This window comes from Corythoichthys intestinalis, chromosome 19 (genome assembly GCF_030265065.1).
Source record: "Corythoichthys intestinalis isolate RoL2023-P3 chromosome 19, ASM3026506v1, whole genome shotgun sequence".
NCBI classification, from domain to species: Eukaryota; Metazoa; Chordata; class Actinopteri; order Syngnathiformes; family Syngnathidae; genus Corythoichthys; species Corythoichthys intestinalis.
Window position 1 is genome coordinate 10,139,103 of NC_080413.1, and position 19,835 is coordinate 10,158,937.

The 19,835-nt window shown below is 38.8% G+C and overlaps 1 protein-coding gene across 2 annotated transcripts in view; it reads right to left on the reverse strand.

The window, feature by feature from the left end:
• The window catches only part of LOC130907439 (kelch-like protein 29), a 501,705-nt gene that overhangs the window by 431,461 nt on the left and 50,409 nt on the right, over positions 1-19,835 (reverse strand). The window lies entirely within an intron of this gene.

A 19,835-nucleotide genomic window follows, 5' to 3' on the forward strand; every position in this document is an offset into this window, starting at 1 on the left:
TGGATAAAAACATGGCTTTAGAGACAAGACAAATGCCAGTTTTCATCTGACGAGACGACAATGAGATGAAAATGCGACAAGGTTTCTGTCACGTTCACAATGCGTGACATTTTCATATTGTACGTGGAGTACGTGGGTTGTGTCACTCATGCTGCCCCCCACCCCCGCTAGCCCCCATCCTCACCTTCAAGCATGGGAAGATTTGTTTACTCATCTTGGTCAGATGGGAATATGCAATTTTTCCTCTCACACTAAATGTAACTCATAGCGTTAGCATAGCATTCGCGTTCGTGTTAGTTTTTAAATTTAGCATGGCGAGCGTCGTCTTAAACTCCCAAACAACATTTTTTTTACATAAAGTTTAGGGTGTCAAGGTGGGTATAACTGAAAATAGTGTATGGTTTTACTGCTGAGCGTGTATTATCTAGGTCTGCAGCTATCGATTATTTTAATAGTCGATTAATCGATGAACGAGCTATTTTGAATAATCGTGTAATCTGATAAGGAACATAAAATATCTGAGCTAAGCCTCAGACGGTATAAAACAAATGAGGATTTAAGTACAACAAAAGAACAACTGGCTAACTTGCATAGCAAAAGCATGCTAGCTTAAGCTAGCTGCTATAATATGCTAAAATGCTAAATTAATTACCGCCGTTATCGGGATAAATTTGATAACCCTACCTTAAGCCTAAACTAAAGACTCTGGATGAGTGTAACATATTATGTCTGTCACGTTAAATACAATTAGAAAACGATTTAATTAAAATTAGGGCTGTCAAAATTATCGCGTTAATGCGCGGTAATTAATTTTTTTAATTAATCACGTTAAAATATTTGACGCAATTAACGCACATGTCCCGCTCAGACAGTATTCTGCCTTTTGGTAAGTTTTACAGCAAGGCTTTTTGTGCTGTCTAACAGCGAACTCTTGTGGTCGCTTTGCGACATGGTTTATTTTTTTCTTGCCAGTTCAATATGGGTGCACGACGTCTCGGGCTGACGCCTACGTTGTAATGTTGTGCTTATATGATCCTTGGACAAGATTTGTCCGTAAGTATGGTTGTTGTAAAGAATGTACATATTATGTTAGTAAGCGAAATGTTCTATTTTTTGTATGAGACGCTTTTTGGTTATGTTTAGTGAACCTGTATAGCGTGCTTAGCTAACGTTGTTGCTAATGCAATGCTTGTGTACTTTTTTTTTTGTAGTTTTATGACGGTCTAAAGAGGACAATGGTTGGAGGCTATTTTATTAATAAATCAGATGAAAAAGGAAGAAGTCTGATTATTAAGGCGTCGTTCACTAGCTGTCTAGCTTTGGAAAAAGTAGACGCTTCGGAGTGAGGACAGCATAGACAGATTTAAATGACAGTAGAGTGAAATGCCCACTACAGTCCTTATGTACCGAATGTTGAATGTACAGTGGGGAGAACAAGTATTTGATACACTGCCAATGGGTTTTCCCATTGGCAGTGTATCAAATACTTGTTCTCCCCACTGTATATATCCATGTTGTGTCTTATCTTTCCATTCCAACAATTTATTTTACAGAATATATATATAATTCACAGAAACATATGGCATATTTTATAGATGGTTTGAATTGCGATTAATTGCGATTAATTACGATTAATTAATTTTTAAGCTGTAATTAACTTGATTAAAAATTTTAATCGTTTGACAGCCCTAATTAAAATATTTATATATATATTTAAAAATGGCATGGCCGATATTTTTTTGCCGATTCCGATACTTTGAAAATGACGTGATCGGACCCGATCGATGAAGGAAAATTTTAGTTGTTTTGAAACCGTGACGTTTTCATACCACGGTAAACCTTGAAACAGGTAACCAGCACATGCCTAATCCAAACAAAAAATTTTAAGGTTTGGATCAGTTGCCTGGGAATAAAGTTGATTCGCATGAAACATTTCATCAAGTTTGATTCTTAGCAGTTTGTCCAAAAGCAGTACAGTATACAGGATTTAGGTTTCTTTAGTAAGTATTCCAGCCTAACTTGTGATGGATTGATTAGTTGATTAAGGGCTGTGTCGCTATCCTTACGTCCACATAGCCTCCATAAACACCTGATCTCTCTCTTTTTCACTGCCAGTGTTTGTGCTAGCGAAGGCAGACATCTTATATTGATTGCTTTGTTTCCAGTGCAGCGATACATAATTCATCAAGCCTCAGTGCGTGTGAGTGTGTATGTATGTGTGTCTACAAATAGCAAAAGGGGTAAACAATCAATCAAAGTCAACACCTCCCCTTCACACAATTACGAGAAGTGTTGCAGTAAAACAAAAGACTGTCGCCTCTTTTGGCCAAGCCCACGCAAGATTATTAGATATAGTGGTACCTTCACATTTGAGCGATCTAGTTGTAGTCAGTTGTGTGATTTTTTTGTTTTTGTTTTGCTGAGCGAGCTAAAATTTCAGCTAAGATTGTTTTGTTGTTTTCCGTAAAAACAAAAACTGTGGTGTCTGAAGCAGATTCAAAGACAAATTATGCTCATGAGTCAAGTACCGCTGTAATTGAAAGTCTAAGTCCATTAAAAGAATACCGAGAGTTCAAAAGTCTTTAAGTTGAAATTGGGTCAGGGAAAAAGGGGGCTGCTTCGGTCCCTGTAGTCCAGCCATCACGATTCCCTACTCAAACTTGATCGCGGATGCGGACCGTCCGGTCCGCGGATCGTTTCAGATATGAGCTCCGGCGAGTGCAAACAGTGCGTCGTTGGTGATTCGCAGACATTGATTAATCTCATCGGGGACCGAGCTGGACACAGCAGTAATAAACTGCAAATTGTCTAGCGGAGCTCACATCAAATCAGCGCCATGGGCGAGCCGGGCCGCAGTTGACATAGCCGCTGAGAACAGGCAGGTCTATTCTGAGGTTTAATGCGATGGAGGTAATTAAGTACGTGCTAAACAAACTCGTTTGAGCGGAATCGCTAATAAGTAATAAACAAGCAAGACTTCCTGTTCCTGCTCTTCTTTGTCCCTTGATAGGCATACTCCATATAAAAACGCGCCCATGCTTGAAGCGAAACCTTCAGCGGCGGCCAAGAAACATAAAACCAAAAATATTCTCCCTTTTTGAAAACCTATGTTGAACTTGAAATTACAGCATCTACAGAAATGAACTGACATTGAGTTCACGTTTTACGGCGAGATTCAACACAAGACGAAACTCAAAAGATCCAGTATTGCAAATCTGTTAGATACAGTATACCTGGTTTGAATTTGTTAGGACTAAAAATCTGAACAAAATTCACTTATTCACTGCAGCATACGATTGTCACCAGCCTTTGAAGTACAGTGGGGCAAATAAGTATTTAGTCAACCACCAATTGTGCAAGTTCTCCGACTTGAAAAGATTAGAGAGGCCTGTAATTGTCCACATGGATAAACCTCAACCATGAGAGACAGAATGTGGGGGGAAAAAAACTGAAAATCATTTTATTTGATTTTTAATGATTTCCAAATTGAGTGGAAAATAAGTATTTGGTCACCTACAAACAAGCAAGATTTCTGGCTGTCCATGAGGTCTAACTTCTTCTAACGAGGTCTAACAAGGCTCCACTCGTTACCTGCATTAATGGCACCTGTTTTAACTCATTATCGGTATAAAAAACACTTGTCCATAATCTCAGTCAGTCACACTCCAAACTCCACTACGGCCAAGACCAAAGAGCGGTCGAAGGACACCAGAGACAAAATTGTAGACCTGCACCAGGTTGGGAAGACTGAATCTGCAATAGGTAAAACGCTTGGTGTAAAGAAATCAACTGTGGGAGCAATTATTAGAAAATCGAAGACAGACAAGACCACTGATAATCTCCCTCGATCTGGGGCTCCATGCAAGATCTCACCCCATGGGGTCAAAATGATAACAAGAACGGTGAGCAAAAATCCCAGAACCACACGGGTGGACCTAGTGAATGACCTACAGAGAGCTGGGACCACAGTAACAAAGGCTACTATCAGTAACACAATGTGCCGCCAGGGACTCAAATCCTGCACTGCCAGACGTGTCCGCCTGCTGAAGCCAGTACACGTCCAGGCCCGTCTGCAGTTCACTAGAAAGCAGTTGGATGATCCAGAAGAGGACTGGAAGAATGTGTTATGGTCAGATGAAACCAAAATAGAACTTTTTGGTAGAAACACAGCTTCTCGTGTTTGGAGGAGAAAGAATACTGAATTGTATCCGAAGAACACCATACCCACTGTGAAGCATGGGGGTGGAAACATCATGCTTTGGGGCTTTTTTTTCTGCAAAGGGACCAGGACGACTGATCTGTGTAAAGCAGACATGTCCAAAGTCCGGCCTGGGGGCCAAATGCGGCCCGTGGACAAATTTCATCCGGCCCCCAGCCTCTGTCCTAAAATCAATAATGTCTGGCCTACACACAGACTTAATAAATTGGTCAGCAGTACTGCTACCAGCATAAGAAGTAGCTTACACACTAAATGCTGCTCCTCATTTACCCACTAAAAGGCAGCAGCACTCTTAGCATCATTACCCCATGTGACCCTTTACTCCCAATTTGCTAAAATGGCGACAATCAACTGCGACGGCCAACGCTTCAAGGATAGGTGGAAATTGGACTATTTCTTCTCTAAAATACGCAACAACTGTGTCTGCCTCATTTGCAAAGAGACAGTCGCTGCTTTTTAATAGTTCAATGTGAGGCGATATTGCCAAAGAAGACACGCTGACATGTACGACAAGATTACAGGGTAAATACGTAGCGATAAATTAAAGCAACTTGAAGCTAGTTTCATTTCACAGCAGCAGTATTTCGCATGAGCCCGAGATTCGAAAGAATACGCCACAAAGTCTAGTTGCGAGATTGTTGAAATTATTAATTTAAAAAAATACTAAAGCAAATGTGACACACCCCACATTTTTACCACACCAAATCTGGCCCCCTTTGCAAAATGTTTGGACACCCCTGGTGTAAAGGAAAGAATGAATGGGGCCAAATATCAAGCGATTTTGAGTGAAAATCTCCATCAGATGAGACGTGGCTGGATCTTTCAGCATGACAATGATCCCAAACACACAGCCAGGGCAACAAAGGAGTGGCTTCGTAAGAAGCATTTCAAGGTCCTGGAGTGGCCTAGCCGGTCTCCAGATCTCAACCCCATAGAAAATCTGTGGAGGGAATTGAAAGTCCGTGTCCGAGTGTGACTGACTGAGATTTTGGACAGGTGTCTTTCATACAGATAATGAGTTAAAACAGGTGCCATTAATACAGGTAACGAGTGGAGCCTCGTTAGACCTCGTTAGAAGAAGTTAGACCTCTTTGACAGCCAGAAATCTTGCTTGTTTGTAGGTGACCAAATACTTATTTTTCACTCTAATTTGGAAACAAATTCTTTAAAAATCAAACAATATGATTTCTGTTTTTTTCCCCACATTCTGTCTGTCATAGTTGAGATTTACCCATGTTGACAATAAATACTTATAAATACCCATGTTGACTAAATACTTATTTGCCCCACTGTAGGTAAATATATGGAAAAAAAAAATCTAGAACCCTCCTTGATGTCTGCGATTTCTGCATCGCGACCCTTGTTATATGACCATATTTCACCCTTAAAATTCCCAAAAAATCCAGCTGTGGTCATTCACAGCTTTGTCTTGACACTCGGTGATACATGCTACATTGAGTTTTTGGATCGAAAAGAGGTAAGTACACGATAATATCTCGTTAAAATCGTAGTGTCTTTAATTTTGCTCTTTAATGCTATCACCTCCAGTTCAGGTTTTGCTGTTTACATTTTTTGTTTTTTCTAAAATGCCCTCCTTTTCAAACATTTTCTTACCCCAGAAAATTGAGATTTTAAGCTTTCAAATGATTTATTACACATGCATATAGGACAATTTTGAAATTTGGCCAAATTGGAAGTCTCAGAGTGGAACTTCAAGTCGCCTGAGTGTTTTCCGTCATATATATTTTTTTATTTTAACTTTATACTTTGTTTCAATTTGATGGCATGTTTTGAAAACTAAAAATCTTGTTCAATGAAAAAAACTTTTTTTTTTTTATTTTTTAAACCCAGATATCTCAAAGTAACACATTTTAGAGCTGTAATTGCAATACAGTGATACCGTGAACCATGATATTTTCTCTTAAGGTTATCATACCGTCAGAATCAGGGCTATTTGGGGGCTCTAAGCAAAATAATGCAAAGGGGCCCATATTTTTGGCCCACCATTTCGTCACAGTGTACTGTGAAACCCATACATGCAATCCAACCCATACATCCATATTTTGTATATTAATCAGATTTTGTTGCACTGCATACTTCAAACTTCTCACCCCAAATGATTGTCAGAACTTACAGTAGATAGCGCCAAACCTTTTTCTAAAAGAGGAAATAAAGAAGTTAAGGAAGGACTTTTATTTTTTTAAGCTTGTAATCAAGTATCAAAACTCACAAAAGTCAAATAAAGCAAACTGTAGTAAACAAAATAGAATATAAATTAAACAATTGACAAATTTGGAGCCCTTTAGTGATCAGGGGCCCTAAGCAGCTGCATAGTCTGCGCATAGGCTGGGCTGGCCCTGGTCAGAATCTTGCACAACGGAAACAGCAAATACCATTTTTGGGGTCTACTTGTGATTAAGGAAATGACATTATTCCAGGTCACTTCAACCATCTTAGGTGGTAAATTTTAGAACCACTATTGAGACAAATTCAGTTGAATGGTGGCAACCAAACATTCCTGCTAAATGTGAGCTTGAGTATAGCCTATTCCTCAAAATGAAACATAACACTTTGAACAGCCTCTAATAACTTAAGATATTGCATCGCGGTACAGTTTAAGAACATCCAAATGTCACTAATGGAAGCGAGTGCACCCATGAAATATTAAACAGGCGGAGAGAATCTAATCCCAGTCTCAATTGAATAAATGAGAAAATATATTAGATTCATTTATTCAGTGACTCATTTGTGCGCCAGTGGCGAATACCAGGACTGCGCTACGCTTCCACAGTTCACAAATATGACATGATTAAATATGAACTAACTATAACAATGAAAAACAAAAATCTTAAAACGTGAAAAAATAAAATACCGGACTAATTGGAGCGGCGTTATGCTTTGAGTATCCTCAAGGGGACCGGAGTTTGACGTGCCAACGCTCAATAGGAGCGATGACTCGAGAGGTCACGGAGGATTCCGCGAGGGGGGAAATCTTTTCAAAGAGGGCGAATGTCAAGACTAATGGCAGGAATTCAACGTTTAAAAATAAATCCGGTTCAGCTCTGACACGGTTGCTTGTCGAGCTCACTTTACGATTTTTTTATGTGAATGGACAAACAGATGCTTGCGCTACAAGTTTGTGTAGAAGAGAGATCTTAGCGTGTTTATGTGGATTCAAAATGAAAATGTATGCAGTATGGGAGTACATAAAGAGAAATACATTGTGTGAATTGACAGATATTTACATGATGTGTTTATACAGTAATGTATGCACAGATGGATGTTAGCCTTAGGTGGGTATGTAAATTGACAAATATTTGCAATACGCGTAGAGTATATGTGAATTGGGAGACATATCTTTGCATTATGTGCATATGGTAATGGACAAAATGTTTCGATTACAAATTTTTGAGGCGATCAAAGAACGCAGTGTGTGTATCCTTATGTGTGCTGTGTACTCCTTATCACGAGGAGACATCCAATAATTCGTTTGAAGTGGGAGGGATGGCAGCGAATGAACGAACGTTCAACCTCCCACTTCAAACGAATTGGACGTCTACGGCAGTCAATGGCAACCGATTTGTTTAATTTTGGGTAGGGTTGTTCCGATCATGTTTTTTTTGCTCCCGATCCGATCCCGATCATTTTAGTTTGAGTATCTGCCGATCCCAATATTTCCCGATCCGATTGCTTTTTTTCCCTCCCGATTCAATTCCAATCATTCCCGATAAAAATTTCCCGATCATATACATTTTGGCAATGCATTCAGAAAAAAATGAATAAAACTCGGATGACTATATACATTCAACATACAGTACATAAGTACTGTATTTGTTTATTATGACAATAAATCCTCAAGATGGCATTTATTAACATTCTTTCTGTGAGAGGGATCCATGGATAGAAAGACTTGTAATTCTTAAAGGATAAATGTGACTTTGTATATTGTGACTAATATTGCCATCTAGTGTATTTGTTGAGCTTTCAGTAAATGATACTGCAGCCATTCAACCCAAATGCATGACTGGAAGTGCAACCATGACTGTGTGTAGGGGCACCAATTGATATATCTTCTCTGCGTTGAGAAAGAACTTAGGGTGTTAAGAAAATGATCAACTACTACCTTTCTTCCCAACATTGCCTCCCACCTTAATTTTAATTGCTGAGAGAGGGAATTTAAGGCTTTAGCCAAATAAAAAAAGGCTCCAAAGGCTGTCAAAATTTTTCCTACTCATTATACGCTGCGTTTAGCTATATATATTGGTAAAACGGCGCCTTTATAGATTGAACGCGACAATGCGTGAGTGGGTCGTGCAGCGCATGCGTTAATCATTTAACGGGATTAATTAAGAAAAAATAATTACCGCCGTTAACGCAATAATTTTGATAGCCCTACTTTAAGCCAAAACTACTCTGGATGAGTGTAAGACATTTTGTCTGTAACGTTATACACAATTAGAAAACGATTGAAATAAAAAAAATATATATATATGTATATATATATATATATATATATAAAAAAAAGGCATGTCCGATATTTTTTTTGCCGATTCCGATACTTTGAAAATGACGTGATTGGACCCGATCGATCGGCATCATCTTTACTTATGACCATCGGCCATTTTCACACATCTTATGATCTTGAATTTCCTCAAATTTGAAAGGGGAAAAATTACTTAACAAAATCTAACTGGATTTCTAAGAATCATGAGTAAACGAAAAATAATGTAAGTATACGGATAGATTTATATATAGATGCTTGTATGTGAACTGACAGGCAGACGTGTAAATCGTGCGAGTATGTGAATGGATGTTTAAATGATGGGTTGTGAAAGGGAATGGATAATGTGTATGTGAACAGACAGACGTGTACGACATCATGTGTTGCTTACAAGATTATCTTAAGTACGTAAATGAACAGACAGATTCTGAATCATTTGCATTTTGTGAAAGGATAAACAGAAGCACAATGAGTCTTTTCAAAGGCAAATGAAATGCTTCCGGTTCTGAAAGTACAGGCTCCTTGGTGGAGGTAATGAAGCCGTCCAAAAGGCAACAGAAGGATCGTCCTCATGTTTTTGGCAATGGGATATGAGCGAGCTTGGCGAGGCGAGCGGCGGGGCGGCAGATGGTACGAGAAACACGGCCACCGGCCCCGTCCGGCCCAGCTGGGTGAGTGTGTTTGGCCGGGCGCGCTCACGCACGCATCCGCACACACTGTGGCCGTAGAACAATGTGTTTCAAGCACCTGCGCTCTTCTGGCCGTCTGAAGCCCGGCGCCGAGACGGGAACGCTTCCAAGCGTCAACATGAAAACATCTGAGGTCCACATTCAGGCCAAACTGGACCCTTTCTCCAAAAATCAAGTCAAGGGCAAATACTTCTGGATCATTATTTTTGACATGTGCTTGGATAAAACCAGCTGGACACATCTGTGCACACCAGACACTTTATATATTGTTTTACTAAATTTGAATATTCATATGTACATGATATATGTTTCCTATGATTTTAGGTGCTAGTCACATGATCTGATTGAAAAATAATTTTGACCCTTTTTTTTTTTTTTTTCATTCAATTCATTTTTGTTGTTTTATTGCTTTACAAACTTTATAGACAACATTTTACCGGCAGTCTTAATTTTAAATGAGGGCTGTCAAAAATATTGCGTTAACGGGCGGTAATTAATTTTTTAAATCACGTTAAAATATTTGACGCAATTAACGCACATGCCCCGCTCAAACAGATTAAAATGACAGTATAGTGTAATGTCCGCTTTAGGGCTGTCCCAAACGACAAATTTTCTCCCGATTAATCAGCCGACTATTTTTCTGATTAGTCGACTAATCTGTTAATTTTTTTCTAATTTTTTTCAAATTTTTTTTTTTTTTTACTAATTTAGCAATGAAATTTTTGTTGACGCTTATCAATTCACAAAAACTTTTTTTTTTTTACTAATTTAGCAATGAAATTTTTGTTGACGCTTATCAATCCACAAAAACATTTTGGAACACTTAAATTCTTTATTAAAGTACAAATAAATAGATAAATAACAATAATAAATCACAAACAATGAGTTCAAATGCTGAAAGAATTAACTTGTGAAAAAGAATGGAATGTAAACAGATTCAGAACACTGACTTCACCTTTCCAACATCATTCAAAACAATTCTTAAAAAAATACCTAGCGTTAATATTATAGTATACTGTCGTACTATATATAATAGTATTATAAAAATTATTCATTGCCAATCAGACTTTTCATAAAGGGTGTCATTTTAAAGGTATTCTTAGTGTAGAATCTGAAGTATGTGGGATTAACTCCAGAAATCGTTATTTATATGACGAACATGGCATGCTTTTATTTTGAAATGTTCACCGGAAGTACGCTCGCTAAACCGCTAACTTATGCTTTACATTCCACATAAAAAAACACTTTTTGTTATTGCATGTGGTGTTAGTAATAGATTTTTTGTCCTGTTGCAAATGCTGTTAACCAGTGATTTTTCATGTTTGAAGTGTCACCTTTTAACTGCAAGTTTTGGACAAGGCTGCCTGTTTTATAGCCGGCTAAAGTAGGTCATCTTTTTTCCCATTCACCTCAATGTAGCAATGCTAACGTATATAGTGTTTAATATAGATGTGTTTTCTTATTTTGTATGTCTGAACTTTAATTCTACAGCGTGTTGATGACAGAGAAGAACTGGAGTCTCATATGCCATCAGCACGCACGCACAAATGCACACACGCGCGCGCAGCTATAACACACAGCCGTGAAAATGACCGCCCTAGTTTTTATTTACCATGCGATAAATGGAATCATTGCATATCGCGACAGGCTTAGCAACTTCAATGAAACATGTCATTAGTTAGTTAGATGGACTTACAATCTCCTGTCGTTATCATTCACGGCCGACGTGCAGCCAAGCTTGGCATTGAAGAGACAGGACACAACAGTGTACCCTCCTTTGTTTCTTTAAAAATAAGGCAATGTTTTGGACTCTCTGGTGCGCTTTTTTGGCTTTGTGCCGATTTCCCCGCTTGCATACCAAGCGTCCGACATTCTGAACTTTCCACGCATATATTTTTTTAACCCTTCATTAACCGTCGACGAGATGTTGTGCTCGTCGACGGATTTACGTCATCGATGACGTCGACAATGTCGACTAGTCGGGACAGTTCTAGTCCGCTTGTTACTTGTTTTTTGGTGTTTGGCGCCCTCTGCTGGCGCTTGGGTACAACTGATTTTATGGGTTAGTACCATGAGTGAGCAAGGTGTAATTATTGACATCAACAATGGCGAGCTACTAGTTTATTTTTTGATTGAAAATTTTAAGAAAACGAAAACATTAAGAGGGGTTTTAATATAAAATTTCTATAACTTGTACTAACATTTATCTTTTAAAAACCACAAGTCTTTCTATCCATGGATCGCTTTAAGAGAATGTAAATAATGTTAATGCCATCTTGTTGATTTATTGTTACAATAAACAAATACTTATGTACCGTATGTTGAATGTATATATCCGTTTTGTGTCTTATCTTTCCATTCCAACAATAATTTTCAGAAAAATAGGGCATATTTTATAGATGGTTTGAATTGCGATTAATTACGATTATTTTTAAGCTGTAATTAACTCGATTAAAAATTTTAATCGTTTGACAGCCCTATTTTAAATTAATATATTGGAAAGTCAATTACATGCAATCTCCGCGAATGCCCCAAATGAACTCATTGTCTGGCATTGGCTTCCACCGACAGCCATAGAAAAACGATTGGAAGTCTACTAGTGATAAAATCATTCCAGTTCACACCAGAAGGATGAAAAGAGCTTGTTTTACTGTTTAATCGTGGGATGGTTTCCTGACAGATGTAATGATAATCGTTGTATCGCCATATCGTTAGATCATCGTTATGGTGAGCCTTGCATCGCAAATCGTATTGTATCGTGAGGCACCCAGTGGTTCCCACCACTATAAAGCGGACTCCAAAACTGCGTCCGTCACGCAACAACTTTTGACAACACAAAAATACACCACGTAAAAATATGGAAATGATGAGAAACTGCTTACCGGCATACCTCCATAATATACGTAATTTAATGTTTTGACAAATTATCGTTAAACGTGTGATGTTTTTACAGACAAATTTACAGACATTCACTTCTCTGGATCTTCAACTTTTTATGTGACACAAAACTTGTTTTGGTTTTTTTTTCAATTCAAAATTGCCCATAGGGCTCATAAAGTTTTATGACAGCAGTGGCGCAAATTCACTTTCCATTATTTCCTATGGGAAATAACGGATGTAAAGGTCTACTTAATTGACAGAGTCGGGCACGTTATTCGGACTGAATTTCAAGGCAATCAATCAAAGTTGTGCCACGCAAAGTCAGCACTTTTCGTTCGCTTCCAAACCCGTTGAATATCAAGTCGGTGGCCATCCATTAAACGGGACGCAAAGTGGCGACGAGGGGAAGCGCAGGCGCAATCCGAGACTTTGGGCAAACAAAACAAGTGGTTGGGAGCAACAGCTGCCACGCTTCCAAAAACAACCGCAGGCTTTTTGATTGAGCTGCCGAGAGCCTCCAGAGAAAACACACATCTGGACTGTCACTTGGAAACCAAAGAGAGGAGAGGAATATACTAGCACGGGCCAATAGAAAGCACATTGGAGCGTTTTGGGGATGGAGAGCTTGTGCATAGACGTGCCTGGCTGGAGAACAAAGCATGTGTGCCAAAAGGATAGTCACCAGTAGTAAACATGTTTATATATACATTTTGTTTGGCCATTTTAATAAGTTTTAAATTGGATGGATGGATGGATGGATGGATGGATGGATGGATGGATGGATGGATGGATGGATGGATGGATGGATGGATGGATGGATGGATGGATGGATGGATGGATGGATGGATGGATGGATGGATGGATGGATGGATGGATGGATGGATGGATGGATGGATGTTCCGATACCATTTTTTCATCCCAATACCAATTCTGATACTTGTGCTGTGAGTAGAGCTGGGAATCTTTGGGCACCTAACGATTCGATTACGATTCAGAGGCTCCGATTCGATTATAAAACGATTATTGATGCACCCCCCTCCTTTTTTTTTTTTTTTTTTAAAATGTTTTGTACATTAGTTCCAAAATTGATCAAAAATCCTCGCAGGCTAAACCAAACTACTATTTCAGTATCAAGTTAACATATAACAGTAAACAAATATACAAAAATAACAGTAAATAAAAAACTCCAGTCCCCATTCTGTATCAGCAGCTTTAAACTACATTCAATTAAATTAATGTTGTGAATCAACTGTTACAGTTGTTAAAATTGCTCCCGTTATTCCATAATTTCCCTTCTGTCTACTTTAGTCAAAGTTTTAACACTATTTCATCATTTAAAGATAGATTCAAGACAAGATTCTGCCGATTTAAGAGTCTTTTAGATAAAAAATTAATTAGGTTCGCTATAACAGAGCCTTCTAGAGAGGTCTACTGCTTTAAGATGGCGGCTGTTTACTTACGCTGGAAAGTCAGTCATTTCGCATCTCTTCAATAATACATGGTCGAACACCGACGTCGTCTGTCATTTTGCATCTAGTTCTACATATATATGATATCTACTGTCACCGTATGTTTGTAGCAACTAGCAACTGGGCGTTCTTTGTAGCGGCTGTCAGCCGCAGTCAGGTATGATTGTTTTTTTTATCTAGCGGCATGAGTTGAACATGATATTTACTCTCGGTCCGTTCCTCATTGCGTCCCAAAGACCGCGCTGACTGTGTTTTACTTCCGCTTTACCTGGTATATTTCAATAATCAGAATTTGGATATTTGTGAATCGTTCTCGAATCTTCCACGGACGAATCTAAGAATCGGAAATTTTGCACGCCTCTAGCTGTGAGTATCGGCCGATACAAGTGTTGCTTTCGTGAACGATGACAACGAAAATATTTCATCAACGAACACCATGATGAGCTAAAAACATGCTTTGAGAGACTAAAACATAACTAGACTAGGCCTGAACGATATATCCTTTAAACATCGCCATCGCGATGTGCGCGTACGCGATAGTCCCATCGCAAGCGCGTGCGATAGTTTTGTTTTGTTTTTTAATCCACATACGCCGTGCTTTCTGCTCTGCCACAGCCTCACACCCTCCCTCTCCCAGCCCTTTGTTCCTCAGTCACTGCAGCACTTGCTTATTAAAGTTAACGATGCTCGTAATGCTTGCAATAAAATAATGCGAACTGGTTAAACTAGTAGCTGGGATCTGTCATGACAGAACATGGCTTCAATGATATCTGGCGCCATCTAGCGTCGTGAATGGGTATAATGTCTAGACCGCGAATATAAGACGACCCCCTCTGTTTCATTCTTATTTCAATGCAAAAAAACACCGTCTTATATTCGGGCCAATAGGGTAAATGTCATATTTGCTACTTCAAATGACTTTCTCAAATATTGGTCACAAATTTTTGTAAACCTGTGTTCAGGATTGACACTCTGTTGCTAAAAAAAAAACTACAGGTTAGACTGCATTCAACACTGCATTCACATTCAACAGCTAACTTGGATAGACCTTCAATTGCTGTGAATGCTCAAGTTTCAGCGCCATTAACAATGCTAGCCAATGACTTAAAGAGCATATGACATGAGAAAGTCTTAAATGGCATTATTATGTGAATTAGAATAATATTTTGAGACGATTCGACTATATACAACAATTTAGCAAAGCGCAGATGACGAGAAATTAGTCTTTTAATCTGCCGGTTAGCCACGCCTACCATTATAGGGCTTTAGCGTCCCCAACAGGTGGATGACCGTCAGTGGGAGACTGGGCTCATCGGTTTTACTATTCAGCCCATTGAGGAGGAATTATTCAGAACAAGGAAAACGCGATGAAGAGAGCCGCAAAATGTCATTGTTTAAGTCTCTCTACTCCAATATTTTTACTGAATATTCTTTTTATCCAAGTATTTTCCCCAATAGCTATATAAATGGCTTGAGAAGGACCAGTCAGCCCGTCGAGGGGGAACTGTTCACAACGAGGAAAACGCGACGAAGAGAGCGGCAAAATGTCATTGTTTCTGTCTCTTTACTTCAATATTTTTACAGGATATTCTTTTTATCCAAGTATTTTCCCCAATTGCTAAATAAATGGCATGTTCATGACAAATAACAGTCTTGTGCTGAATGGAATATGAAATAATAAAAATGCATTTATTCAGGACGACATGGCAAAATTACTCCATAATGGTCAAAAATGTCGACTTCACCTTTACTGTCGCACCTCCCGAACGATATTTTATGACACCTAAATCGGACATATGTCATTTCCCTTCCCCGGCTTCGGAGAATGTAAACAAACCAGAAGCCGTGACAGCTAGCCGACATGCTAACCCGAACCGAGTGATGTTTCAAAGTCTTCGAAGTGGAAAATCACACATAACTATCCTGGATTATTTGACATGATGACCCGGTTGTCGATTGTCTTAGTGGATCGGCAAACCGCCCGGCGGAGAGCAATTTACAGTTCGTTCCCTGGAGGAGGGTGGCTGGATTTGTTGTGCAACTAACGTGCTGCTGCTAATGAGCATTAGGAGAGCTTTTTACATGCCAATCAATGATCAAACCTAAGTAGTCCTTCATTTAAAGGAAGTTTGTAGTGTTTACTTTGTAATCGCTGTATTCGTATTTGACATAATACAAAACAAGATGTTTACTCACTTCCTCGTAAGTCCAATGGTCCCACAGTAAATATCCACGGTGAATGGGAACCTTTTGACACTCCAAAAAGGCGCATACGCCTCTCCCTCATACAGAATGATTTTTCTGCAGCCGTTTGGCTGGCGTGATGCGAAAAATAAACGTATTAATCCGCAAAATCAGCTGAATCCTTTGTCCTCATACACAACAGTACACTGTAGCGTGAAGAGGATGTCTTCTACCGTACACGTCACAGCGCCCTCCTCCTCAATGCAAGACCGAAGCCGGAAGTCACTCATTTTCATGGCGCGGGATTCAAAAAACTAAATAAAAATAGCGATCGCTTCCACACACATCCAAGCGGCCCATATCATTCAGGGGCATAAAATAGCGCGTGTATTATGAAATAAACATGCTTTTCCGTGTCACAGGCACTTTAACAACCCGTTGCGTTTGACTACAAAGCTAAAATACTTCCCATTCACTCCGACAATGCTACGAAAGTCCTCCTTATCTTCAACTTGGGTCAAAACACAATTGGATTAAACTAAACTTATCTCCCTCATGTTTGCACTTGACAGAGCCCAGAGGAGGAAGAAGAGGCGATGAGGAAGGCGCGCCCGCAGGCCTGCCGACCTACATCCAGGCTGAGCGGGGACGATATTAGCGCTGCAATTAAAGGAGATGACAGCCTTCAGGCAGGCGGGGACGGCACGCCGTCTTCTCTCTGGTGTAATAGCTATTGATTTTTTGCACGAGCAAAACAACACAGCCTCGAGACAGAAAGGAAAGCGAAAGAACGGGAGCACGCAGGTGAGTTGTAAGGGGAGGCGTTCCCCACGGCGCCGTGCCTGGTTGCTCCAGATTCACATCAGAGATGAGAAGACTAAGTTGTCGCTTAAAAAAATTAAAAACAAGTTTGGAAAGTAAGAAAAAGATGTTTTCTTTTGGTGTACTTGAAAAAAATAAAATAAAAAGCACAACCTGTTGTAATTACTAAATTGAACATATATTAGAGCAGGGCGGTAAACCGAAAATTTACCGTCACCGAAATTCTTCACGATGACCGGCGTAATTTTGACCATGTCGGCAAATTCGGTATTTTAATAAAACAAGAAAATATGGTCTTTTCATCCCGCTTTGACTCTGTGTTGTTCGGCTATGTTCATTCCCCTTTGAGAAAGCAGACAGTGTGCTTACGTATGGAGTCACGTGGTTTTCAGGAAGCCAAACAAACAGAAGCCCGGTAGGCTAACGCCAGCATCTAACGCTAGAAGTAAACGGGATGGAGTCGGGCTTAAGTTAGCTTCGCCAAACTTTCACCCGACATTAAGTAAACTCTTGGCGAGTTCCAGACGGGCTTTCACCCGCTGTCCTCCCTGGTTCTCACAATTTCAGGAGAGGATGCTTTCAGTGCTTTCTTCTGGTAGCCAAGCCACAGGCTAACGCTAGCGGCTAACGGTAAAAACGAACGTGATGGAGTCGGATAGCGGCTCTAACCTTGTCGAAACGGCTGAAAATAATGAGTGGACTGGGCACGGACTTCATTTAGCAATCATTATGTCGCGTTATTTGGTATCTCTGTGTGATTTCTCTGAAAACTTTCATGATGGTAAAGCACTCAGCATAAAGTATAATCCAACAGTGGAGCCTATATATAATATGACAGTTTATTGGCCACAGCTATTTTTCTGTGTGTGTTTGCTTTATTCTACCATCATAAAACCTTAAATGTTTCATTGGCATCAGAGCAATACAGCTTTAATCTGGTTGTGTCTGTGTGTGGGGGGGTGCATGTATTAAAAAATGTTTCGGGAAAAAAAAACCTGAAACCTTGACGTAAACACTTGTGTTGAATAATGATGTCACAGCAGCCATTACCAATAAGTTGTCTGAAGTGTACTGTTAAAGCTGCAAGTCATTTGTGTTAGAATGACATGTTTGCTCAGTCATCATATTGATTTTTTATAATGTTGTACTTTTTTCAAGTCATACAAGTTGTTATAAATGTTCACACTAGAATTCTTATTGTTTACAAGATTTTTTGTATTACTTCATGTTTAGACTGCATGTGCAATTGTTAAATTGACAGCTGGTAAATAAATTTAACGAGAAACGGTTAATTTGTGTTCCATGCATTGATCCAAAGTTTCAAATTATATAATAGTCCGCTTGGGCGAATTTATCGTCATTTATCGTTATCGAGGTAAATCTGCTCAATTTATCGTGATACGTACTTAAGGCCATATCGCCCAGCCCTAATATATATGCCCTCTACTTAGAGCTAAAAGTGCAACTTAAGCACAACCTTTACTTCTAATTCACCGCGGCCGTCTTTAAAGCAAGAAAACGTGGAGTTGTTTTTATTATTGCCTCAGTTACATGAGTGTAACGAGAAAAAAGAATCATGGGAATTGTCGTCGAAACAACACTACACATTATAACTGTGTTTAAAAGGCCTCTCAAAGCTGACGGCTTGAATCCCAGCATGCATTGATGCCACCGCTGCTACGCTCTTGTTGTGATTGCATTCAGCTGGAAGATGCAAGCATGACAATGTTGAATAAAACATACAAACAAACAAACCAAAAAAATCTTTCAAGGGGCACAAGAACCAGGAGGGAAAAAAACGTCTGTCATACAATAGACTGATTTTGTGACACATGTGTAACAGCCTTTCAAAAGTCAGACCTTCAAAATAAAAGCATGTAAAGTGATTCCTCATTAATAGCTGTATTAATGGGGAACAAAAACAACAGCTTAAAGTGAAAAATCATCATGAGAAAATCTGAGAACAATTTGAAACATGCAAATACAATAACAATTATACCATATTTTTCGGACTATAAGTCGCACCAGCCAAAAAATGAGCAATGAAAAGTAAATATACAAAAGTCGCACTGGAGTAGGGCTGCAAAGAACGAATATTTTCATAATCGATGAATTGGACAATTAATTAAATGATAAATCGATTAGTTGGATAAATGTCATTTATTTCAATTACCTTCACAATTTAACTTGAATTTGTTTTTAGCATGTTGTAAGTAGCAATGAAGACAAAATGGATGAGTATATTCTTCAAAAATAATATTTTATTACAGCTTCCTGACTTAACTGTAGTATACAACTGTATCGATGATCAAATTCGTTGTCAACTAGTGCTGCAACGATTAATCGAGTAATTCGATTAGAAAAATGATTAAAATTAAATTTTCCTGGTTCGAGTATTCGTTCAATTAAAGTGGCGTTGTAATGGTTTGTTATGAAAGTGTTTGCATTCAGATTTATTGATTTGGGTGGATACACTGCCCTCCAGACGCAACAGTGAATAGGACATACCTCATTTCACATGGCTGATACCAGCTGCTCCCTGTTAAGACCAACATAAGCTAAGTTTTTGTTTGAGCTAATCTTTTTTTAATGTATTCATAATTTAGTTCATATTTATTGTCCGATTATGTGTTTGAACTATTTGTTAAGAGCATTGTAAAAATAAAAAAAATAAAAGAAAAAAGAAAAAGTTAGCATTTTATAGCATTTAAGCTAGTGGACTTTTGATATGCAAGTTAGCTAATTGTTCTTTTGCTGTACTTAGATCCTCATTTATTTATTTATTTATCTATTTTTTAATACTGTTTGAGCCTCAGCTCAGGTATTTTAATTTTTTATGTTCCTTATCCGATTACTCAATTATTCGAACCAACTAGTTCATCAATCAATTGACGATTAAAATCATTGATAGGTACAGGCCTATTGGCAACTAATTTATCAATCCATTGAATTAATTAATTATTGCAGCCTCATTAATAAGCTAGTTTAGGCAGTAAAATGTCCGAAAATTGGCAAAAATGTGAATAGTTGTTTTCCAAAGAAAAAGCAGACTTTTTTGTTCATGTCCTACT